Raw genomic sequence first — 25,915 nt, 5'->3', positions numbered from 1 at the left:
TTTCGAGGTATCAAAGGGGGATTTATATTAAGTAATATAATCTGTTTAACAATAAAATGATGACTTCAGCAGATCTTTAGATGTACATGTGTATCTAATACCTGATTAGCAGTGTTAAACGTCACTCATTACAATGTCAGAGTGCTCCATCTCACTTCAATTATAGAAGCCAAGTTTTGCGGTATCCCGTGTAAAAAGTTGTGTTTGTCTGTTTTTGCATTACCTTAAACAATGGAGTCCTACTTTTGCTTCAAAGTTGGATTGAAAAGGAAAATTTTCTCCTGGATGAGACCATCTGCTTCTGACTGACATCTTATTTATTTTTTTTTTTGTTCAGTGTATTTCAGGTTTCCTGTCTGCGTCTCTCCCGGTCTGTCAGTACAGTTAAGGAGTTGCCTTTCAGGTCTGGGTGTTTTGATAAGGTGAGTGTTTGTGTTTATCTGTGCACTCCCAGCTCTGGGCATTACCATGAGAATGGTTTAAGCCCCCTGCTAATCCCCCTGTGTCTCTGTTGTAATAAACATCTTCATTCACACAGGCTGCAGCGGAGGAAGACGCAGCGAGTGCAAACATATCGCATCCCCTGGGATGGGGAAGTTTAACACCTTGACCCAAAAATGATTCCTTCGTCCTGGACTGACCAACACATCCTCCATCACAAAATCACGTACAGAGCTTTGGAAAAATATATTTGAAAATGATGTTTTTTGTTTTTAGTCAGCTTAATTTGATCAAATATTAAAACATGATGATGACCAGTTGACAGCAATAAAACAGCAGAAAGGGAAGAAGTCTAACTTCTGTCCCAGAAGGGTACATAACTGAAGCCAGTAGTGTGATCCAATAAATATTGGTTTATTTACAAGTGATTATTGAAATAAAGAAGGAAGGAGCATCATTTATATCAAATTCTTCACTTGGCTCCCTATTTTGACGTTGACATTGTATTTATCTCTACATTTTACTGAATAATCTCTGAGAACAGAAAGAAAATTGCTAGGAGAAAATGTCAAGCATTCAAACCCTTTAACTTTTTCATTATTCCAATAATATGACAGTCACGACGGTGTAAGGAAAACCTCAGTAAAATGTATTTTCATGAAGCGTCACAGATCTAACTCTGACTGGACGTAGAAATGTAGAAATGTTCATTCTCTTCACCGGATTCCCAGTGCAGCATCATCTCTCCATCTCCCAGCTCCGTCCCTCCCTCCTGTGTCTCTCCTGGGACTCCCGTCATCACCCTGAGTTTCCCCACACAAAGCAGTCTATTAAAAAGCCTTTAGCAAGGCCATTTAGTCAGTCTGCTTCTGCAAAATGAGGAATGGGTTTTAGGTCATGGTTGTGGTGCTGTGCATGCTCTGTGTGTGTGTGTGTGTGTGTGTGTGTGTGTGTGTGTGTGTGTGGGTGTGTGTGTGTGTGTGTGCGTGTGTGCGCGTGTGTGTGTGTGTGTGTGTGTGTGCGTGTGCGTGTGTGTGTGTATGTGTGATTTTATGGTAGCTTGCAAGGTCTTTGACTTTGGTCCCTTTCAGAGTCATATCCATGATGTTAGAAGAGCATCTAATATCTCCTGATCCCATAAAATCCCTCAAAAATATGAGTGTAAACATCAAAATGATGCCTCACTTTCAGTTTTCCGTTCTGGAAGGTCAGTATTTTTATACAGATCAGGCGTTTTCTTCAGATCTCTTACAGCTGCTTCTTAAAGGAGCAGTTTAAAGAAACCAGAGACGACAGATTCATATTTTTGTGGTGACGTCGCAACCACAAAATTTAGTGTTTTATCAGGACTTAATGTCATAGACCAACACGAAGCAGTACATGATTAGGAAGAGGAAGGCCAACGCTTCCATAAAACTGGGTTTTGTATAATTGTCACTCTCTCTTCAGAAAATTGAGCCAGTGCAGTGAGGGAGCGACCTTGGATGACATGATCATTAAATAAAATCGCAACAAAGAGACGCAGTTTTGTGGTCTGTTCTCACATGAACAAATATGAATATTTGTCTTTTCTTTAAAATCAAGTGAAGAGTTAAAGTCAACTGAGTTTTCTAGCTGAACAATGAATCTTTGTGTCTTTGCCCACAGGGATCCCCGGTGGGATCTTTGTATTAACAAGTGACGTCTGAATGAAACTTCCTGCATTTTATTTTATGGGCTAACAGTAAAAAGACTCAAAACAAATGGAATTTTTAGTTTGCTTGAAAAAAACTAAACAAAACAAAAAAAACGTTAAAGCATGTACAATTTTTCTTTTACTTCACCAAAATGTACAGCGTTATGTTTCTCCATCATATAAAATTCATAGACGTTTGTGGTTGTATTGTGACAAAATGTATATAATTTAAGGAGTACAACTAGTTCTGCAAGTAATAGAACAATTAACCTCAAGGAATGCAGTTTTTTTAAGCAAACAGAGCTATCCAAAGATATGAGCATTTGTACCAATCATGGCAAAAGCCGTAACTAACAGTGATTTATCATCTATTTGCAGTCAGTGACCTGATGGGTCCATTTCTTTTGTGAAGTTTCTTAAGATCCCATTTATTGTGGATTAGTTCCATGGAAATGAACTGAACTGAATAGAAAAGCCAAACTGAGGTCTGATTACTGCCAGACCTGTAGAATCAATAAATCACTTCAATACCAGAACCTGTCTGATAACATGAAGTAGGACCTCGGTTCATGACCTTAAAGTGCACATGGGTGATGCAGCAGGACAATGACCAGAAAATCAACATCTCAATGACTTAAAAAAGAAAAAAAAACTAAAAATGAAAACTTTTTAGTGGCCTAGAAAAGTCCTGGATTTAAATTCAATTATGATTCTGTTTCATAACTTTAAGCAGACTGACTGTTTGTGGTCAAATTCCTCCGCAACAATTTAACAGAATTGTCAAAAAGTCCTCTTATTGTTAATTATAACCACATGGGATACAGTAACACAGAATAATAAATCCACATAGAAGCTACTATTTTCAAAGCTAAAAAGCTAACTTAAACTGAGACTAGACCTTGGTAACATCCCAGACTAGAACAAAGAAATGAAAGTGAAACACAAAACAAGGTAAAATGAAAAAAGCAAACAGTAGATGTCTAAACCCACAGTTAGTCTTTGCACTTTCCTCTGTTTGAAGATCAAGAAAAAAGTGGCGAGGAAGGTGAGATGGCAAACCTCTTCACCAGCTTTGATGCTCAAACAGAAGCAGTAGATCAGAGACAGGCAGGCGGAGGACAGGAGTGTGGAGTACAGCCTCCACATATTGCAGCGGGAAACAGGGCTGAGCGTAAGAGGTTCAGCAGAAGAAAGACATGAAGATCCATGGGAGAAATAACATCTACATGTTTACTCTTACATCAAGTGTGCAGGGACTGGAGTATCTGAAAGCAGCGCCTTTCACTTTTATGTTTTAGTCATGCAAACACGAGAGAGACAGGAAGTATATAAAGATCTCTATGCTGCATGAGTGCTTACTAGACTGTGGTGGTACTGCCTCTGAGCAGGAAACACAGAAATCTGTTATCAGATCAAAATGAACCTACATGGAAGATGAGACTAACAAACAAGCTATATATATACATGTTGCTTAATTATCAGGTCAAATAAGTCAGGTCTACTTACTTTAACTCACTAGTTACACCATCATTCCACTGTCCTACATCTGCCATGCTTATAGTACTGCAGTAAAATATACAGACTTTGGTACATAATACTCTAGCACCGTATTACTCAGATCTCATTCAACACTATGCAAACACTCTGTCTGCACTGATGACAGAGGAGCTATTCTTAGACATATAAAGAAGATATTGAATATTTTCTATCTGGTTACAAGATTTGTGGGAATAGTCTAATAGTGCAATAGAAATTTGAATAAAACAAATACCCATATCATCCTAAGATAAACAGAGTTTAAAACAAAATAAACAATTTATGAATCAACAACGTAAATACCACAAGTTTAACAAGCAATTTAAAAGATATACCCAACACTATATATCTGAATAAAGTGAATAACAGAGATAAGATTCAGAACCGCAGACGTCCCCGTTTCAGCACCACGGCCAGCGAATCCATTATATTTCCTACTCATCTCATTGACTGTTAATATTTGATAAAAAAAAAAGAAAAAAAAGAAAAAACAGTCCATGATCCTAATTAACGTTTATGATCATTGGTACAAGGGAAATTAAAGAATATGTAGCCCACTGCTATTAATAGTCAAGTTGCCAGTCTTATTAAGCGAAACCAGAGATAAGAGATGATGTACAGAAAATAAGGCTTGAAATCAACTGAACTTTACAAAATCTTTTTCTCTCAGTTCAAACAGATCTGAAAGAAAAAGTTTTAAGCACTCTGCTCCTCGTGTCTACTGTTAGTTGAATGAACTCAAGTTGAACTACAAGGTTTTATGGTTAATTTCAAAAGGATTTTATAATGACATGAAAGTGGAAATATTCCATCCATCCATTTTCTTGCACCCTTGACCTTCAGTGGGGTCGGGAGGGGTGCTGGTGCCTATCTCCAGCTAGGGTACCAGGCGAGAGGCGGGGCACCCTGGACAGGTTGCCAGTCTGTCGCAGAGCAACACAGAGACACACAGGACACACAACCATGCACACACACTCACACCTTGGGGCAATTTGGAGAGGCCAATTAACCTGACAGTCATGGTTTTGGACTGTGGGAGGAAACCGGAGTACCCAGAGAAAACCCACGCATGCACAGGGAGAACATGCAAACTCCATGCAAAAAGACCGGGGCCGGGAATCGAACCCAGAACCTTCTTTCTGCAAGGCAACAGCTCTACCAACTGCGCCACTGTGCAGCCCAGTGGAAATATTCACCAAAGCATATTTAAATGTCAATTAAAATGAGAAAAAAATGTTTGTTTAACAAATATATTCAGTGATGTATGGACCAAACTTCAATACAGAAGCAAGTATGAAATATTTGTAAGAAGTTGAGATGTTTAGAAAGAGACCGCACAAAGAAAGATCCACACAAGGGATCCCAGCACTAAATGCACACATGTACACACCTGTCAGCTGTTAAATATCCTGACCATTTATCTTTCAGAGGGCAGCACTTCAGCCCCATCACTGCCATACGGAGCGCAGGCTAATAGACCCATGATTACAGAGTACGTCAACCCCTGCTCACCCCGATCTGCCTGTCCTGCTCCTCTCGCGCCGTTTCCACCTCCTCTTATCTCTCTCTCATCATATTTTTACGATGAAGTTGGAGGTGAAGGGTCTTTAGGTTTTTACTGCAAGCCGCAGATGCCAAAATGTTCCAGTTTCTCCTCCCGATAAAATTCCTTCGTTCAACTTTAACTCGCTTCGTTTATCGGAGGCAACGGTTCGGATAAATCCGTCCCTTGCTCTATCAAAACGAAGCACGACTTCCTTCGTCACGACATGCAAACATGGAGCGGCGCCGTCAGATTCTGGCACTTATAGGATTCCTCACATTAACGTTAGACTCTTGTATTTGTTTTGGTTGTGTTTGGAGCAGTTTCTGGTCACACATGTATTCGAACCAATACATGGATCAGATGGATCAGAATTAGCTTTTTCCCCCCCACACTTCCCCAAATGAACCGGACTTTCTAGACAAACAAACCGGAGTTTGATTAAAGCCGACCCAAAACACTTCATGTATTTTCATCGGTGCCAGACCAGACAGCACACCTCCAGATGTTCTTCCCTCATCTTCCACTCTTTGAAGTCGGGATATCAACCCACAATTAAATGAGGAGATCTTAATACTTGATATTTCATACATGCAAATCCGGGCTAAAACCCCAAACTGAGGCTAACAACTAATGACAAGCACTGATTAATGAGATAAACAAAACCTGTGGATAAATACATGAAAAAATGCTTAGTGAAAGGAGCAACACACATGTATGAGACACACCTGCGTGCATGGCGCGTACTCCATTACCATATGCTGCTGCAGCATCTTTGTATTTGAGGCCTAACCTGTATAATAGGTGTCACATTAGCAAGACAACAAATCAAACCATCCTTCATTTCCCAGGCCTCTCTCTTCTCCTCCACAGCTGTGGGTCTGTCTTTGTTGTCAGGGGAGTTTCTAATTAATATGATAAATAAGATGGCGGGTTCGACTCCCTGATGCTTTTTAATTGGAGGAAGCCTTGAATGGCACGCAGGCAGAGGCAGAGATTAGCGGGTTATTTGTGAGTGTTTTGTATGAGGATGGGTGAGAGAGAGAGAGAGAGGGAGAGGATTTTTATCCTTGCTGTGATTTCCTGTTTCATTGTGATACCCGACTCAATGCTTGTAATGCACACAGGGAGAGCGGGTTTTGAGACACAGCTGCACGAGTGGCCATGTAGCACTTCCTGAAGCTCAAAAACACATTCACAGCCGGCGGCTCTGTTTCACTACTGGGCTGAATGACGACTATTTACTCAAAACCAACAGTTTTACACCATCTGCAAGCACTAAGAGCGAGACGTGACAATTTAAACAAAAGGTAAAGGAGACCATGAACACCCACATCTGGCCGTTCACACATATTTAACAGTTTTCTTCAGGCACCTTTAAAAAATGGATGCTTGATCAAATGTAGATTATATTCGACTAATTTGGGAATTCAGGAAAACGGTTTTAAAATAAGTTAGGTAACTTTAGATGTGAAATACAAGCCTGGCTTTTTATTCACAACAGTGACTGGAGTATTGAATTTGAAGCAGCTTAAGACTGGATATAATTTTATCTTCAATGTTGGTTTGTTTCTACTGTAAACATGGATTTTCTTGGAGTTTAAACAATGTGGTAGAAATGCTGAGCTACATGTTGCTAAACTTTTCCTCTGGTTAGTGGGTCAGATCTGTTCATTTTTGTCTTGTTTTGGATAAATGGATACTTATAAATTCAAGTTATACGAAAAAAAACTTTAGAAATTTCTTTCTTTAAAATTGAATAAAAGTCCAACTTCTGATAAGGAATAAATTATGAAGTCGCACATTTATTCCATTTAAGCCCATAAACAAAACTTTAGTAACTAGTCAGTCTAGAAAAATGATTAAAAGAGGTTTAAAAATGAGTCTACTAGTGAAGGACAACAACAAACCTGCTGCTCCCAGCAGTTTCACCTTAAGAGCAGACTGCAAGATGCTAGAAGTCTTAAACAGGACATACACAGCTCAAACTACGTCACATGGTTCAGAAGAAGATGAACAACAACCCAGAGGATGCTCAATAGAAATAAATGACAGCCATGTGTTGTGCAGTTATTTAGCATTTAAAAACTTGATGTGTTGATGAGAGACAGATGAGCACAGAGATGCTTGGGGAAAATCGCTGATGAATTCTGTCAGATTTTGCTTCAGGAAACATCTGGTTTTAAGCTAAAGGAATAAGACTAGCTGTGTGCCAACTCCTTCCTCATTAAGATCCATTTTTGCTTGTAAAATCTTTATTAGGCCAATATTAGTACATCCTTTAAACTCTATTCAATTCAAGTGAACTCTATCGAATCCATTACACCAAAACGTCTTGTTTCATAAAATAATCTAAAGCTGCGACATTCCTGCAAAGTTTTCCGCTGCATTTGGTCACATTCTTATCTCTAATCAGGGTGTTATTTTTATCTATACATTATTTATGATAAACTATGCACCACCTACAGACCACAGGAATACCAAGCTGAATATCTGACAGCTTTGCTTCAAGCATTTATGTATCCCTGGCCTACTTCTCTTACACGCACACACGCACGCACGCACGCACACACATACACACACACACACACACGCACACACACACACACACACACACACACACACACACACACACACACATTCTGAAAGATGCAACTGATCTCCTCATCCTCAGCTAATCCTGCTCCATCTAAATCAGAACAAACAGCCCAGAGGGGACAAAATGCTCTTGTTTTGCCACCATCTAATCCTTCTCTCCATCATTCTAATCTCTTTATGTCTGACAAGAATCCTCAACGGGAGTGGAAACCAACAGAACCATAAAACGGAAATGGTGAAACAACCAGAATCCTCTAAAGGGGATTTGAGTCCAGTTTCTCCAGCCTGTTTTTGGTGTCGTTTTGTCAAAGTTCAACAACCAGGAAGCCTCTGGTAGGACGTTAAGAGTCCTGAGAGCCTAAACAAGAATGTTTAGAAACCCTGCAGCTGGAATGATGACAGTATGAGCAAAGGTTGGATTGCAGAAGAAAAACGAAATATTTTTTATTTCTTTGTCATCTTCCTGGTTGCTAGCTGGTCATCTTTGTATTTTTAAAGTTGTGATGTCGGTCTCCTTCATCAATACAGCAAACCTGTCACTTTGAGGCTTTGCTCAAATTTTTACAATGTTAAAAGTTACAAATAATATAGGAAAGCAAATATAGGAAATATAGGAAAGAAAATTTTACTGTAGATGCTGCAAAACAAATGTGAGCGTAGAAAATAAGGAAGTCATGAATGTATTCACTGAAAGAAAAATGCAACCTTTTTACAGCTTTTCTTTTTGCGCACTGTTGAAAACTTTAAAAATGACTTGTTTCATTTTCAAAACAACAAAGTAAAACAGTCACAAAAATAAAAGAACTACAGCTCGGATCAAATGAATAGGATATGATCAGTAAAAGAAGGAAACTTTTAAAAATATTTGAATGTTGCCAGAACTTTCTTAATTTACAAAGTACAAATCTTGACTCTGAACTGCGGTCTCAATAATGCTTCAGCCTAATCTCTTTGGGCCAAACAAGACCAGAGCTGACAGGTTGTACCAATAGCTTCATGCATCACTACAGGAGAGGCTTGTGTTGGTTTAGTGGAGCTGTTTATCAGGATATAGAAACTTTATTAGAGAGGTTAAAGGAGAGAGATAATAGATAGATAGGTAGGAGAGGTGAAAAATGCAGTGCAGAGAGTCAAAGGGTAAATAATACGAGGAAGGGACCCAAAAAGTGAGAGCAAACAAGAGAAAAATGGAAGAAGCGATAAAGAGGCATCAGAGAGGAGAGGAAACTACGTGGATGGAAAACACACACAGACGAGAGTTGCCACTTTGCCACAGCAGCATTTAAAGCTGTAATGACAGGCCAGAGAGTGATAAGAGACTCTGAGTGGAGAGGCCACTATAGCAGCTCTCCTCTCCCTGCTAACAACTGTAATTATCCAAACTCCACACTCACTACTATTGATCTCTCCCCGTTCTCCCCCCCTTTCCTCCCCCAGCCGTGGAGATCGCGTGTGTGTGCGTGAGTGTGTGTGTGCCTCTCTGTTTCTGGTGGGGTGACGGCAGAGAGCGTCGCTCTCAGCACAAGAGTTGTTCACACCTGCAGCCGTGCATGTGGAGAGCAGCGACGAGGACTTGGACAAATATGTGACAGCCACAAAACACAAATATTGGTGCAGCTCTGACGCTGCCCTCATGGTGCGTGTGTGCGTGTGTGTGGGTGTGCGTGTGCGTGTGTGCATATGTGCATCCTTGTTTTATCACACCTGGTTTGGAGAACACGGCCACAGCTTGATCACACTCTGGTGTTAATACAGCTGGTGAAAAAGCAAAGGCTAGGTAGATTTATGTTTAATTATTCCTTTGAACTGTTTTACATGTTTAATAAATCTCCAACTTCGTTGTTCTTGTTATCAGAGGATATGAAGGCCAATGTGGATGACTTGTTCTCAGCTGTGAAGGAAACAATTTAGTCAGAAAGTGTGCGAAGCTCTTTCAATTACAACGAGGGCCAGATTTATAAGGAAAGGGGCCCCTGGGGTAGAAGAAAACATCATTAGTCCCATAGCTTTTTATTTTAGCCATGTGTCTAAGTCAAGTTCTTGTATTTTTTTCCATGTCTACTCTCTTTTCCACTGAAAGTGTTCCTTAAGTGGAAATAAAAATGGAAAAATGTAAACTTAGGCACTTATTGTCGAAGGAAGCAATAAGAAGCCGCACCTACAGTAAACAAGTAGAAAAAGGCCATGTGAGGCAGGAAACTAACATTACCTATCCAAAATTGAAGCATGGTGGTGGCAGCATCATGTTATGGTCATTTTCTTCAACCAGAGCAGAGAAGCTGTTCAGAGCAAACAGGAGGGTGAATGAAGCTAAATGTCCTGATGGAAATCAGCAAACCGCCGTAAACACAGAGATAAACTGGGAAGCTTTTATTAGTCCAGACTTAAATTTGATTGAGAATCTGCATCACTTGAAAAATCATGTTCACGGATGTTTTTCATCCAATTGGCTGAGTGTGAGCTACTTTGCCAAGACAAATAGGTGAAAATGTCAGTCTTTTTATGTGAAAAGCTGATAAAGAAAACTCTGAAAAGATTTGGAGATGGAGCTGCAGTGAGAGGCATTTCCGCAAAGTTTATGTATTATTATTTATTTCCATCTCGTGTTCTCTGAAATAAGGGTCGACAACATCCTCTCACCTGAACACCTCTAACAACTAAAATCTCCCTTTTATGGAGAATCTTAACCAGAGATAAAGGCGGCTATTTTTATTAGCACTTAAAAAGACATAAAGGGAAATAAGGCAGAAAGTAGGATTTGTTAAACCACACTTTGTCATTATTTTTAAAGATTAGGCTAAATTCTGTTGCTTTTTGTCATTTGTTTCTTTTTACCAAAATAACCAAAGAATAATTTTATGTAGTTCAATCTCTTCATATTGCAAATTTCAATGCATTTATTGGGATTTTATGTGACAGAGCAACACAAATTAAAATCTGAAACATGTTCAAGGGTCGCACGCACTTTTTTTGCGAGGTGCTGCAGCTCAACGAAGAGACAAAGTGAATTAAATGTGTCACAGAGAGCCGAAGAAAAATCTGAAATTGAAAATGTCGCACTTTTAAGAGTTGAAACTAATCAGACGAGCCGTCATTATAAAGGCAAGGTTAATAGCGTCTGACAGAATCACCTTCAGCAGACACAAAGATAAGAACAGCGCTTTTATTAGCGCTGCTGGAGCAGATACACACATCCAGAAATCCAAACACTCCCGCGCACTCACAATGGATCGATGCGGGAGGAAGCGGCGGCCGTGCATCTTGTGCTGCAGCCGTACGTGCGCCGTCAGATAGCGCCATTCAGCGGGGGGAAGGATTTACAAGTCGCGCAGTGGCCTTGACACCGACACAAAACCCCTCTTTTGTTGCCCCATCACTTGGGCCAGATTTATGACGTCCAATTACAAACTGGGATGCTAACAATATTTCCCATTAGACTATCAAATGCTTTAGTGGTTGTTCCTTCAAAGGGTTATCTGGCCTTTCAGCAGGGGCGGAACCAATTTATGGGGCCCCCCAAGAAGATGCGAACAAAAGCTCCTCTGGTTCTGGTTTTGTTTTACTGTGTCGCTCCCACAGACAGGTAATTAACAGCCGAGGAGTTTGTGGTTAATTTGTGAGATAATTATCTAAATTAAACTGCCTTTCGTCACGGTGGGAGGGGGGGGGGTGTTCTATCAGGCCGTCCTACTTGCCTGCATGCATGCTTGCAATCTCCATCATTTGATGAGGATGGTCAGGGTATTGTGCCACTGAGGAAACAAAACCAGTAATGACATGTTCTTCTTTCTTTCCTTTTGTTTTCCTTCTGCTTTGTTTAGCTTTTCTTTGTTTTTAGCCAGAAAAGAAGTAAATGAAGAGGGTAAAAAGAGAAAAGAGAGACAGAGCGCACACAAGGGGTTTACCTACAGAGTTTCCAGATGAGCTCCTATTTAATCTGCTGGAGCTGTTATTTATCAGGCCGCTCATCAGCGAGAGCTGCTTTTGCTTCTCAGGAAGAGTGGGCTCAGGAGATCAGATTACCGAGGACTGATCTGGAGAGGGATTCAAGTGGAATTAGAGAGTTTTCTATTGATTTCTAGCACCTGATGTAAAAAAAAAAAAAATCATACATCCCTTTAACCTGTTGAGCACTTTCCGAATCCATCAAGCGATTTTATGATCCATTCTTATGATCCTGCTAAATATCAGCAGGATAAACCTCCAGTACCTACTCATTCTTACATCAGCAGATTTTTTTGAGTGCAAAAATGATCAGAAACATTGAAGCATTGATAGATCCAAAGATTTAAAGAATACAGTTTACTGCTGGCGAACACTGAAAACAACCACCAACTTACCCAGATCTGGGAATCCAAGCAAGTTTCACCCGGAGAGGAGACGGCAAGATGCTAAAAGAAGTCTCCAAATACCACAGATTTCTCACAAAGTCTCCTTTGTGAGACTGTTGATATGAGCATGCGTGTCTGAAAAACCAGAAAGAGGACGCACCGGTTTAACTTCCACAGGAGGTTTGCAGGAAGGAAACATTTGCTCTATAAGAAAAAAAGTAGATTGAAGTTTGCCAGAGAGAACACAGAGAAACACCAAATCTTCTGGAATAATGATCAACAACTGGATTTACTACTGGTGGAAACCATGAAGACAACAGGAAGTAGTTGGAGAATCATGGCGTGGCATGTTTTTAAATGATTTAACATGTGAACAAATGATTTTAATTGTGTTTCTTATTTAAAACAAACACCACAATTCCAAAATTGTGTTTTTTAAGATTAGTGGAATATCGACAAATATCTGAGAACATTTGTAGTGGAAATGCACCTGGTGACTCAAGACATACCAGGTAATCCAGCAAGGACTGGCTAAGGATTAAGAAATTAAAAGTCCAGATTTTAATCTCATTGAAATGCTGTGGGGTGACTTGAAACAGGCTGAATAAGGAAGAACCCTGAAAAATGTGGTAAGGTTTTCTCAGATTGATGTCAGATTCTGGCAGATGGCTACAAAAAACCACTCGCTGTTAATGTTAATGTTTCTGGCTAAATAAGTACATTTGGGTTTATATACATTTAAATTGAGAAATGAAAGCTGAAATTCATCGGAAAAGTTTTCCTTAGTAAGTTGTTCCCCTGACAATCTTTACTTTTGTAAATTAAGTAGAATTCAATCTTCAAATACTGAATTCACAATACGTATAAACAGAAAATATAGACTGATAGTAGGCCTCAAGTGGTATCATATAAAAATCAATTTTACATAACTTCAGCTCATTGCAATCAGCAAAACAAATATTTGTTTTTTTATGAAGAAGATAAAAAGGTACAAGAGGCATTGCAACAAAGAAGCAACAGAAACATTGAAGCATTGAGTACTTCGTTGGATCTACAGAAAAGCCTGGACAAAGATCTGAACAGACACAAACTGCCCCTGTTGGGTGATCGGATGAGGATGTAAATATGACAAATGGATTCAATCGCTTCAAAAGTTTCCCTTCAGCGACGGGAATTCATTAGAATTAGCCACTTCCACGCTGCTTTTCAAATCTTGTATATCAGAATTTGCATGAAAATGCCCCCCGATGAAAGCCCGGCGAGTGTGTCTGTCTTCCTCCCTCCGTCCTCATCCGTCCCTCTCTCTCCCTACTGTATAAAGGAGGGATGATCACTCCCTGTCACATCTGTTGGCACGTTGCCATCAAGCCTTGACAGGAAAATAACACTCTTCAGGGAAAATAATACACTCGTTCTGCCGTCGGCGCTCCCAGACACATGCCTCACGGAGCGCGCGCGCGTGTGTGTATGTCTAAAAGCTCTTGCTGCTGCTGTCAACCTGAGCACAAAGGATCACTTTATATGATTAGTATGCATCTCTGAAAAACATACTGAACAAAAAGCCCGGCCCCGAATGCTGCTCCACGCCAATTAATGGATTAAGAAATTATTTTGAGGCGAGGCTTGTTGTGAGACAGCTATGATATGCGGCTGGAGAGGCATTTCTGTTGTGCTTATTGCCAACTACATGAGGCCTGAATGCAGCCTCGTCATACGGCAAGGTAAGGAGACCTTAAATTATATCCCAAGACAAAAGAGAGATGCGATACAAAACATCCTCTGGCAGCAAAGCGACGAGCTTACAGATCACTTCAGAAGGCAAAAGCGTCTGTTAACCCCGAAAACGACGACGTCCCGCAGCACCTTTAACCCCCGCCGTACCCGTCTTAAGAGCTACCTTTATAGATTTTGGAGAAAGCTGAAAATGGAGATTGAGAATCGACTTGAACCGGAGAATGACATTTGATTACTTACTTTGTGGCGCTCGGGTTTTGGAGTGTGTGTGAGCATATCTGGGGGCTAACCACGCTGGGTTTATGCCTCTACGATCAAATTCTGTATCTGACATTTAGAAATAAATCCAAGAGTGTAAAGTGTCAGCTAAATGGATATTCATATTTTATTTCATTTTTTTATCCTGAAAACCATGAAAAGTAAATGAATCAAATTAGGAAATCATTTACAGAGGTTAAATTGCACAAGCATCCAGTTAAAAGGTGACTGAACAACTGAAAAGAAGTGGAAATAAACAAAAATGTACAATTTGTTTACATTTGCTTTCAAATTACACTTTCAAAACTTCTGTACACACAAAAATCTGTGGAACAGTTTTCCTTGCCATTATAATCACACTTTTGTTATAATTGCTGAGCTGCGTTTTGCTAGTTTGATGATTCATCTTTGGTGATGATCTACAAGTCTCTGTACCATCACCCTAATCTCTAACTCCCTCCACATATTCTCTGTCGGATTCAAGCTGGGATTCGGGCCAACATTTAATACTGCCTTGGTGAAAACCGTTATGGTTCACTGTTGCCTTTGGGGTAAGTTTCCATTATTTACTTAGCAAATAAATTAAACTGTAAAAAAAAAAAAAGATTTTTTTCCCCTCATTTTAAATGTGCCTACAGATTATTTTCAAAACAAAAAAAAGGTAAGAAAAATAATCTCAAAGAATGTAATATTTATATTTGCTTACTGCTGAACATAAATAAAGCAAAAATATTTTCCAAGGAGAGGAATAAAGTTAAGCTCCTGAAGACTTTAAATCTCAAAAAGAAGTCTTTTAAAATGTACCTCTCAAAGTTTGACAGTAATATAACTGAACAAATTTATTACAGCAAAGGAATATGCAACAGTTACATGTATAATAAAATGTGAGAAAAACAAGTTGTGTGTCACTTCCTAACAGAAAAATGTCTCAAATTTGGGTCATTATTGGTCAGAATGAGATTCTCATGCTATGAGAACTGAGTCAAACTACACTGGTATTTTACATTGGTACAGTTATTTTACCAGTGCAAACTGGTATTAATTAGAAAATAATTTAATTCCCCTTTTTGACATCTAAAGGACAGGACTGTTCGTGTCTTTTGGCTCCAGAAATATTCCTCCAATTTTTTTATTTAATTTTTTAAAATCGACAGAAAACTAAAGTGTGTTTTTTTTAACCAGCTGACTGGCAGTGCACAGCAACAGGCTCAGGAGGAGCAGCACTACTTCCTATGCTGATAACAACATGCTCTCTTTCTTTAGGAATATCAAAGTTTCTTTAAACTTTTGATGCCAAATAGTGATTTGTAACTTCATCTCAGTCTCTTAATTCATAACAGAGAATCTTAAAGGAGGAACCTTGTTTAGCATTTATAGTAGAATGGGGGGAGTTTTTTAAATAATAATTGTGTTTTTTTGTGCATCTTAGGTCTACTTTGAGCGTTACTGGCTGATTCACCTGCCGAAAATTGACTTACACTGAATTAATACAGACAGACAAAAAGCAAATAACTGAATATAAACATCATAAGCAATTTCTTCTCTGTCATTCAGTCAGGCTATTTCCTCTACAGAGCTTTCTCATCACACAGCTTTTAAACTTCCCATCCTGGAAGGAAGCTTTATGAATAAAATTAAGCTGCAATATTTTAGGCTAAACACTGATAGATAAACAGCCAATCAATCATTCACTATTTAATAATGTAGCTGGAATCAAACAGCAGAGCCGATCAAGCAGCGCTGTCAAAGCGCCGGGTCTCTGCCCTCCCTGCTGGAGCTAAAAATACATCTGCTCAAGTAATTAGAAATACATTGAAAGGAGTTTCTAATAGTGTGAGTGCACAATGTGATATGTGGTCAAAAAGAGCCTGCTGATTGGTATTCAATCCATTACAGACCCCGAGTAGACCCTAATTCTCACCAACATGGGAAATGGCAGCCCATTTTCCTGCGCTAATGCAAACAACATAGCTCCTCTAAAATCAATGTAATTGGCTGAACCATTTAGTCGGGCTGAATGTCTTGAGTGATGCTTGTAGCGGAGTGATGATGGCGTGGTGGTTCCTTTATGCCGAGGGCTGCGAGGGGTGAGGGGAATAGTGCTCTGTAAGGTTAGGAGATTTTACTTATTTATTTTTTTACTTGTCCACCAGTGGAGCTGCTTTCAACTTTTTGAGTCTCATTTTATTAAAACATAAAATATGTAGCGCCTGTTATTTTCTGACGCACCATATTTGCAAGTTTTTAGAGGTATCAGAGTAAAAGGGGGAAAGGGGAGGACTACAGATGCACAGCGGCGGATTTTTATTTCTGTTGAGGTTACTTTTGACAAGCCACTGTGGAGGAGCTGCAGAGATCCGTTGCTCGGGTGGAAACACCACACACACCACATCTCCATGGAGAGCCATGGAGAAAAATAGGAGAAGAAGGTTGGAGTTGATTGGAAGATGACTTTAGCTGAATACTTTACAATCCTGGAAGAAAAGCTGTGAAAGCTGCAGAGGTCTTGAGACGATTCTAAAAACACAGCTGCAGATACGGTTCTTGAAATCTGGGAAACTGATGTTCACATACAAAGTCACTTGAGTTATTTTTCCTATGGTAAAAGAAAATCAGACTCTAAATGTGCATAGCTGGTTAAGACAAATACCCCAAAAAAGCTGGAAATGTAACCAAACAATGTGCCATGATGTGATCTATCACATAAAATCTCAATAAAATATCTTAGAAATTGGTGTTTCTACATCACAAAAATGGAGGAAAATGTTTTTAGGAGGACTCAAAGGTACTTTCATCAGGTCAGCCATATTCCAATCCAGTTTTTATTTTATTTTTTATCTTTTACAGCACAGATATTGCCAGCAAATTAAGTGTTAGCCTAAACTAAACCCACTACACAATACAGGCTAATCCAGCAGCTAAATGGATAGAGTGATGATGTCACAGATCTCAGTCGACCGGACGTTATTACTTTATAATTTTTAACAACTACATCAACAACTGCAATTTTCTGCCTGAGCAGTAAAACGCAAAAGCGAGGAAATAGAGTTTCAGCAAACTGTCTGAGTCCCGCTTGGAGGAGGTTTCTAATGCGATTCATATTTGTCACAATGCATGTCAGCAGAGCCTTTTCATCAGCCACGGCTCTATGCAGAGAGAACACACGCCGGCAGCACTGAACCCAGAGCAACGGCAAAGAGCAAAGTCAACACAGGGTGGTGCAGAAAGAGCAGACATAATGCTGACAGTTTTATTAGGAAATGCTGCAAAGGCATGAAGATTTAGGAATCTGTTGCAGGATATTAAACTAAATCACACAAAACAAATAAGTGTTAAACTCTAATGTTCGTCTTTATACCTAGAGTTTACAGCTTCTATCACCTTTTTCTTTATAAATTCCTGAAAAAAAATGACATTTTTCTAGTTTATGATTGTTTGGTCATGTGTCATGAAAGTAATAGGAGGTAAAAAAAAAATGCAAAAAGTTGATTTCAATTCATTATGGAATTTTCATTACATTATCTACATTGGCTAAAGTCAAATAAATGTCATTGCACAAGTGAGAATATTCTTCCCCTCTGCAATCAGAATGTTTTGAGTCTATTTCTTACCAAACTAATGACAATAAGAAATCAAAAGATGGCAATATTGAGTTGAAGATTGATCTTGAATTCAATATTTTAATATGTGTGGCAGTAATGAAACAGAAATTCATAAAACTTTCTATTGAATTAAACCTAAAAAAATGTAGTTTGAGTTTTTAAAATGTAAAGACGCATTAGCAATTTCTCTGTTCTTATCAGGTGGTGGATATCATTCTTTCTGGAAAGATCTATTTACTAACAAAAGTATTTTTTGCTTGTCAGTGCTGAAAGTCCACATTTTAAACAAAAATACATAGTAGGTAATAAAATGTGAAACCCAATATTAGACCAGTTATGCTTTAGTTGTTTTTTTCTAAGTCTTCTTTAAATCCAGAGCAGATTTTGTGGCAGTAATCTCCTGAATTTGGTAAAAAAATAAAAAATAATTATGTGCAGACCTGAATATTCAGCATTGGTCCTTACAAAAACTTATAAAAGAAACAAAATAAACTCGCCATAGAAAGAAAGGAAAAATGGGAAATGGACCGAATCTGATTGGATGTTTTAAATGGATGGTGATAATTGAGTTGTAATTTCAAGCCATTCTTTTTCTTTTGCTTCTTCTTAAAAAATAGTCTCGATTTTTTTTAAGTTGCTTTTCACACAGAGACTTTAGTTCACACATCTCCTCTTTTGCTATTGAGTGGCATGGAGAACAGGCACAAGGGGAGGAGCACAGCAGATCTGGTGAGATACAAGTGAGTCTTCCTCTCTACTCTCACATGAACACCAACAACTCCAGTCTAATCTAATCCAGTTCTTACCATTTCATTATTCCCATCGAATATTTCCCACATAAAATGAATCATAACAGGAATGCATCCTAAACATAACTAAATTTATAAAAACAAAGCCTGTTTAGCACAATAAGCTGCACAACTTAAAGTCGAGTAATAAAACCACAAGAAACTGCATTCATTTAAAAATATGGACGTTTACCAACCAACCTGAGCCCAGATAAGATCTCCATCTGGTGCAGATCTATAAACATATAGATGTTTATAGATAAATCCACTTCTTAAGAAATTCCAACAGACACATGAAAGTCATATGGTGTTTACAAATAAATCAAAAGGAAAATTCTCCTTTACGTAGCTTGATATTTGTGCCAAACTGCTATGATTGATCACAAAGCAGACAGGATGAGCAAAATATTTCTTGAAACTACTGCTCGCTTTTTAACAATATTTCTTCTCATTTAATTTTATTTAAATGAGGCCAGCAAGTGATCCTACTACAGATAAAACAGATTATATACAGAAAAATCGGCTCATTATTTAAAATGGTCATGCTTTTGTGCGTGATGTGATTAGTGATTAGTGTTCCTAATCTTATTAATGTCAGCTTGTTTCTGCAAAGAAAATTTCAGCGCAATGATCTATTTCATAACTAATTTTAAAACAATGTGGCTTAAAAGAAAATAAAGATAAATCTCTAAATTGCACTAATATGAAATGCATCCTTTATGTGTAGCCGTGCGCAGGGTGAAATAAAGAAAGTATTGCAATAATACGGAGCTGTGACTGCTATGATTTGCTCAGAGCTAAAACTCCCTGCAGCATTTTGAACAAAGCTCCCCCCTGTGATTGTTTCTTCCTCTTCACATTCAGTTGATGTTCGTCTCAGGAAGGGGGGAGTCAGAAAAAGTAAAGCTAATGGTGCATCAACAAGTTGAGAGTCTGAGTCTCACATAATGGCAGGATTTACTCCGCCTGGCCATAATGACTCGGCTGAAGAAATTGCATAATTCACATTCAGAAGGACTCACAGTTCTCGTCTTTCTATTCCTGTTTTAAACTGTCAGCTTCTTAGAAAAACTTCTAATCTGGTCTTGTTTATGTTGCGTGTGAGACCAAACATTGTCCGATTATCGAGTTTTCCATAAACGTCCAGTTTGAAAGTGGAAATCATGAACATTATGATGGAGGGTAAAGCCATGTGATCACTTCACACTTTTTATTTCTGTTTTTATGGAGCAATACAAACATAAGCAATAAAATGCATTATTATTACAGGACTTTGTCACTCTTTATTACCTCACAAAAAAGCTACAATTATGTTATTAATAAGACTATATTAAGTTTAGGTTTTGATTTCAATATTATCTGTATAAAGATTTACTTTAATTTTAAGACATGATCTACAGCTTGGCATGTGATCAAACTATGTAATCAAAGCTAAATGTCCTACATTTAAATTTTTGGTACAAATATCAACTAGACTTATAGTCTGAAAAGCAACAGTGTCTTAGTGATAGACTGGTAATAATGAACGCATGGAAGAGGCTTTGAAGCCAGCGGAAAACATGTCACCAATTTTGTGCTTTTTTTGAAGTTTAAAGATGGTTTCCAGGCTCCCTCTGCTGGGTTTCTACACTCCACACAGACGGCAACAAGCAACAACTGGGTCAAGAGCTTCTTTCCTAATATTTCTAGCTTCTCCTAGTTTTCCTACTATTAAAGATGCTAAAGCTAGAGTATCCCTTGTTTGTTATTTTTAGTGCTTTTTAATATTTAAACACAAAAGAAATGGCTTTTCTGATTCATAAAAACAACTTTTCTTCAGCTTTCTGATTAATTATGAGACTGATATATTTATGTACATAAAGGTTGCTATTTTGTCTAGAACGTGCACATCTTTGGTCTCATTCTTGAAATTGTACGGCGTACAAAATCTATCTGCAAACATAGGAGGAATTTAGTGTTGATATTTTTTATTAAATAAACAAACAAACAATATGTTTAGTTACAAATGTCTAGGTGATGTACTAATATCTCAAAGGTCAAAAACCGATGCTTTTAAAATTAAAACCAACGTTTGTTTCATTCCAACAAACATACACACCGAAGAAAATGTGTGGAGCGCAGGACCAATAACTGTGTCCTTTAGACCACACCGCCATCTAGTGGCCTGATTAAGTGTCACATCATCAGCCAGCTCAAACAAACAGTCCAGTCCTAACACTCTACAAATGCAGTCCGGTATCATTGGCCTGTTTTAGTGAATCTAACGTAATCATTTGAAATATGAAGATATGCTACAGTTCTTTAATATAGAAACCACTCGAATCCCCATGAAAAAAATAACTCAGTTTTAACCTGAATCAAGCCAGATGTACTCCAGCCATCTTTAAATTAATGAAAATGTTATACATGTGAATCTATCTTTACAAATAGGCTTTGTTTTTCCTTTAAAAGTTATGTGGAGTTAAGTTTCTGCTATTTTATAAAAATGCAGATGATTAACAGAAATGAACTTATACAGCTCTACAGATCTATCTATACCGAGAGGAAACACTTCATGTTTTAACAAATACTTTAGACCAGGGGTGTCCAAAGTCGGTCCTCGAGGGCCGGCATCCTGCAAGTTTTAGTTTTCTCCCTGGTTGTAGCAACAACCTTCTCAGCTTGTCAATGTTCGTCTTAGGGCTTCTAACGAGCCATCATTTGATCCAGGTGCATTAAACCAGGGAGGGAATTAAAACATGGAGGATGCCGGCCCTCGAGGGTCGCAAATGACACCCCTGCTCTAGACCAGGGGTGGGCAATCCTGGTCCTGGACGGCCGGTGTCCTGCAACTCTCAGATGTCTCCCTGGTCCAACACATTTGAATCCAACAGCTGAATCACCTTCTAAGTGCAGTCAAGTTCTCCAGAGTCCTGCTAATTTGACTCAGGCGTGTTGAAATTGAGACACATCTAAAAGTTGCAGGAGACCGGAGTTGCCCACCTCTGCTCCAGACTGATCTTGTGCAACCCCCAAACTGCATTCAACAATAATACAAATTTGGTAATCTATCACAAGTAGTTGCTACAGATGGAGATCCTTTTACATTAGGGCAAAATTATTACGGAAAACTGTATGTCTCTTACTAATCATACTTTTTTTCTCTCTTTAACATATAGATAACATCTATTCTGTGATGTTCACTTAAAAGCATGAAATGATTGAACTTGCCTTAATACAAAAAAGTATTTTTTAAAAAAGAGAGATTCAAATCCTATTCTTGCTGCTGAGAATTGACTAAATATTTTCCTAAGCACACGTGGAAAAGCTGACTTAAACTTTTTTTCTTAAATTCAGTGAATGAACTTACTAAATGTCCCAAAGCAACGGCGCAAATACAGTAAGTGACCCTCCATTTTTAAATGTCTAGACTCCCTGCAATCAATTTGCTAAATACTCATTACAACACAGTAGACTGATTACAGGCACACCTTAAATGAGAATATCCTTAAAAGTGTACTTTACTGCAGTAAATTTCTTCAAAAAGTGAAACTGATACATAGATTTATGACACATCTAAGGCATTTCTTTCCGATTTCTTTTATGGATTTTTAATACAGAAATGCTATGGCACACTCAATTTCTTTGGCAAGTTGAGTGGAAGGAAAACATCTGGTGAAAGAAGTCCTCTTTTCAGATGAAAGGTTTTTCTTTTTGAACTGATGATCTGATGTCACTAAGGGTGGCACTGAGTTATTTAGATGTAATTTAAGTGTTAACAATGTAACACGCCTCCAGTTGAATGAGAATCACACAGAACTTAATAGAAAACCTGGCAGGGTTTGTGGCATCCTTCTGTCCAGGATGAACCAAAATGGTTCTTTATGTAAAGATATGAGTATGTATAACGATGATGAGTTTCACTTTCTGAAAGCAGTGACATGAAATATTAAAATGTTTAATGATATTCTAATATTTTGAGATGCACGTATATAAAGCTGCAATAATCTTGTCCTTAAATCTGCAAACCTGTTCAGTTTCATGACATTCATATCAAACTGTGCAGCAGTTTTCTTAATCTCAATATTTCTAATGGGGCCTTTTAGATATCAGTAAAAATGAAAGAAATTCACAAGCAAACAATAACAAGTAACAGAGTGAATCACACAATAAATATTGAGCACATGAATAAGAGCAGTAGAAAGGCGGCATTTAGCTTGTCAGTATTTAGAAAGTATCCCTGCTGTTGAGTGCAAATCGATATCAGCTGCTTTAATATCGACTGATCTACAAAAAGGTTCTCATTTACAAAGTATTGCACAGACTGTGTAAATTTGGAAAGAGATTTTCTGGAGAAAGTCTTATGATCACTAATAACTGAAAATAGGTAATTTATGGTTGGTCTGATTTAATATTGTTGAGGTTTGCTGCGCACCCAAACCAAGAGCAAAACATGTTGGACTTGGACTAACAGGTATACGAATTAAAGTAAATTTTTTCGGGTGAGCACACTTACGCAACAAGGTTATTGCAATGATTTTATTTTACATTTTTTAACAGATTTCATTTTTTCCCCCCAGTTGAATTGTACAGATTTTGGATTAAATCTTGGGGAAATGTTTGGAACAACACAACCGTGTATCTCTTATCAGCTGAACCTCAACTACGCTCTAAATTATCCACTTAATTTATAAATGTGGTGAAGTAACTTCAAGTTCAGTTTGGGATTTTCAGTAGCATCACTTCTGACCTGGGTCCGTCTCCATGGTAATTTACACTAAAATTTGAGTTTAATGTCATAAGAACATCACGAGAAATCTAATCAATATCTCGTGAATATATATATATATATATATATATATATATAATTGGCATGTCTTTTTTTCCTTCTTCTCCAAGGTTACAACATATCTCTAAGAAACTGATTAGTGTGCTTGTATAATTTGTCAAAATGTCATTTAAAATCACAAAACAACCAGAATCAAGTAATTTGGGACAAACTTTGTGCCACACAATTATCAAGTTGAAAACAATTTATCTTTAGAAAAATGTCCAAATTAAACTACTTTTTAAATTATTTTTAAACAATAATAAACTAAAAATGTAACATTTTATTGAGTGAACCAAAAATTGGATTTGTAAATCATTATAGAGCTAAAATATAAGACAGGATTAGAGATTCCTCATGTTTTGGGGTGGTTTTTTTGTTTTGTTTTTTTGGGGGGGGGGCTTCAGCTAGAATAATCTTTCTAGTCAAAGTTCAGCAGCAAAAACTATAAATATGTCACTTTTTCTTAGGTGCATCCGACATCAGATAGTTGGTGGAGATGGAGTCTACCCAAGTCTGCTTTTGTGTAAAAGATCCTGGAAGTTTATGGCTCTATTTATCGTGAAATTCAGATTTATGCAGAAACCTGGTTAACAAATGACAAATATTTTCTTCTATACCTGACTTTTGTTATGCTTTAAGAACCTTATGATTGTGAACATGTTGGCCTAAACAAATCCAAAATGGTGTCCAGGTCCTATATTTGTCGGGGGCCTCACCGGGTCACAAATGTCCCCCAGGCTGCACTTTAGACACCTCAAATTGAGGGCAAAGAGGACTTTAAAAGTTTGTTTCTATGGCATTTAATACAATAAATTATGCAACCACAAAATGCTGTTATTTAAGTCAAGTTGAACATTTTGAAGCTGCTTCCTGCCACGGAGCCCATGACAACATTAATGCGCACATTTCACTGAAGAGTGGAAGGATACATAGATTTATTGCAATGCAGAAATTAGACTAGAAGTTGTTTTTTTTTGTTTGTTTTTTAAACTTCTGGGTTTAAACAAAGATAAAATATTGTACAAAATCTAAAACAAAGCACTCAGGAAAAGCAGCCAGCTTTAAATTGATTTCCATCAAAACACCAAATCTATGGCACAAAACCAATAAAATCAATCCAACGTGTAATTTCTCTACTTTTATGACAAGCTCCACCCGCTCTCCAGTCCCACCTGAGCGTGTATGCTTTTCATTGTTGAGTGAGTGGAGACCGTTCATGAGCACACATATTCAGCAATCCCTTTTCAGAAAAGTGACCTTTGGCGACTAGTGAACACATGCATAACCTTCCCTCAAGAACAGGTGTTGCTGCAGGTTCCTTCTCCTTTCCTAAAAGGCTCACAGGTAACATCTGGTGCAGGAGTCACTCCCAGCTGCAGTGACAGCCACACACTCTGATCAAGACAAGCTAATCATGCAAGATGAAGGAGCATTCAGAGAATTATTCACAAGAATCCCACCTATTTGTGGATAAATTCATGTCTAAAATATTCACAGAAAATATATATAACAACATATATTTAGCATTATATCTAAGCTGAAACACTTAGATATAATTCTACTTGACAGATTATTGGTTGGCGTTTGCAAATCAGCCAATCCAGGAGCACCGTTTCTTATCAATGGCGTTGATTAGCTGTGGCCCCAAACAGCAGTGATGTGGAAGTCCATTGATGTTAGCTTCTGTAGTCATGCTAAGACGGCTTCCATTATGTATTAATGCATATTAAACTATATTTTGTTTTTGAACTATTAATATAGGCAGTTATAAGCATTTCTAGAAGGGTCTCACGTAAGGAGGGTCTTAACCGAGTGTGTTCTGCTTTTCAAAGGGAAATATACATGAAAAAGATTCACATAAAGTCAAAAAAGATGCTATGGTTTTTAAAACTGGCTCCTAACTGCAGCAGGTAGATTGAAAAACAGCAAAGGTCCAACAATGATGCCTTGAGGTACACCTCAGGGCAGCGCAGCAGAGCCTGAGCTCAATCCACATGAATACAAAAACATCTAAAGAGTAGAAATTATTATTCCAAGCCACAGAGCATGGAGATGATTTTATGAATAACCATTATGCAAAGGTTTCTGATAAAAAAAACTTTTCCTGTTGACTTTCGCACAGCCTTTACATTTGATCCCAAGCAAATAATTGACAATGAACCATTTTTAAGAGATAGGGTACAATTGTAGTTGCTGGTGGAAAAGTTCATAATATAAAGAGCAAATCCTGACCACAAGGTGAATGTAATAGTAAGTTTATTTCTAGCATATTTAGATGCATGTTAGCCCAAATTATTTCACCTGTTGCTATTTATGCAATTTATATTGTGGATTATTGTTTATTGTATAAATATGTTTATTTTTCCTCAAGTTTTTTTAATCAAATATGTTTTGTCATTTGTTGTCGTTTGTAATTTTTTGCTTATTTAACTTGCAATGTGTAATACTGGTATTGTTTTGTCATTTTCTCTTAGATATTGTTTTTTGATGTTTCCCCCCTACTTTAGACTTAATATTTTTTATTAGCTTTTTCATTGTTTGCAAAAACATTTATTTAGGATTGCTAATTAATATATACATTTGTATGTATTTTGGTTTT

At 37.9% G+C, this 25,915-nt stretch overlaps 1 long non-coding RNA gene across 1 annotated transcript in view; it reads right to left on the bottom strand.

The window, feature by feature from the left end:
• Positions 1 to 25,915, bottom strand: part of LOC103475239 (uncharacterized) — a 56,461-nt gene that overhangs the window by 25,734 nt on the left and 4,812 nt on the right. The gene's annotated exons all lie outside the window — the stretch shown is intronic.

Source organism: Poecilia reticulata, chromosome 2, assembly GCF_904066995.2.
Source record: "Poecilia reticulata chromosome 2, P_reticulata-male-v2, whole genome shotgun sequence".
NCBI lineage: Eukaryota > Metazoa > Chordata > Actinopteri > Cyprinodontiformes > Poeciliidae > Poecilia > Poecilia reticulata.
Note: the sequence above shows the minus strand (reverse complement) of the source record. Positions and strands in the feature narration are given on the sequence as shown.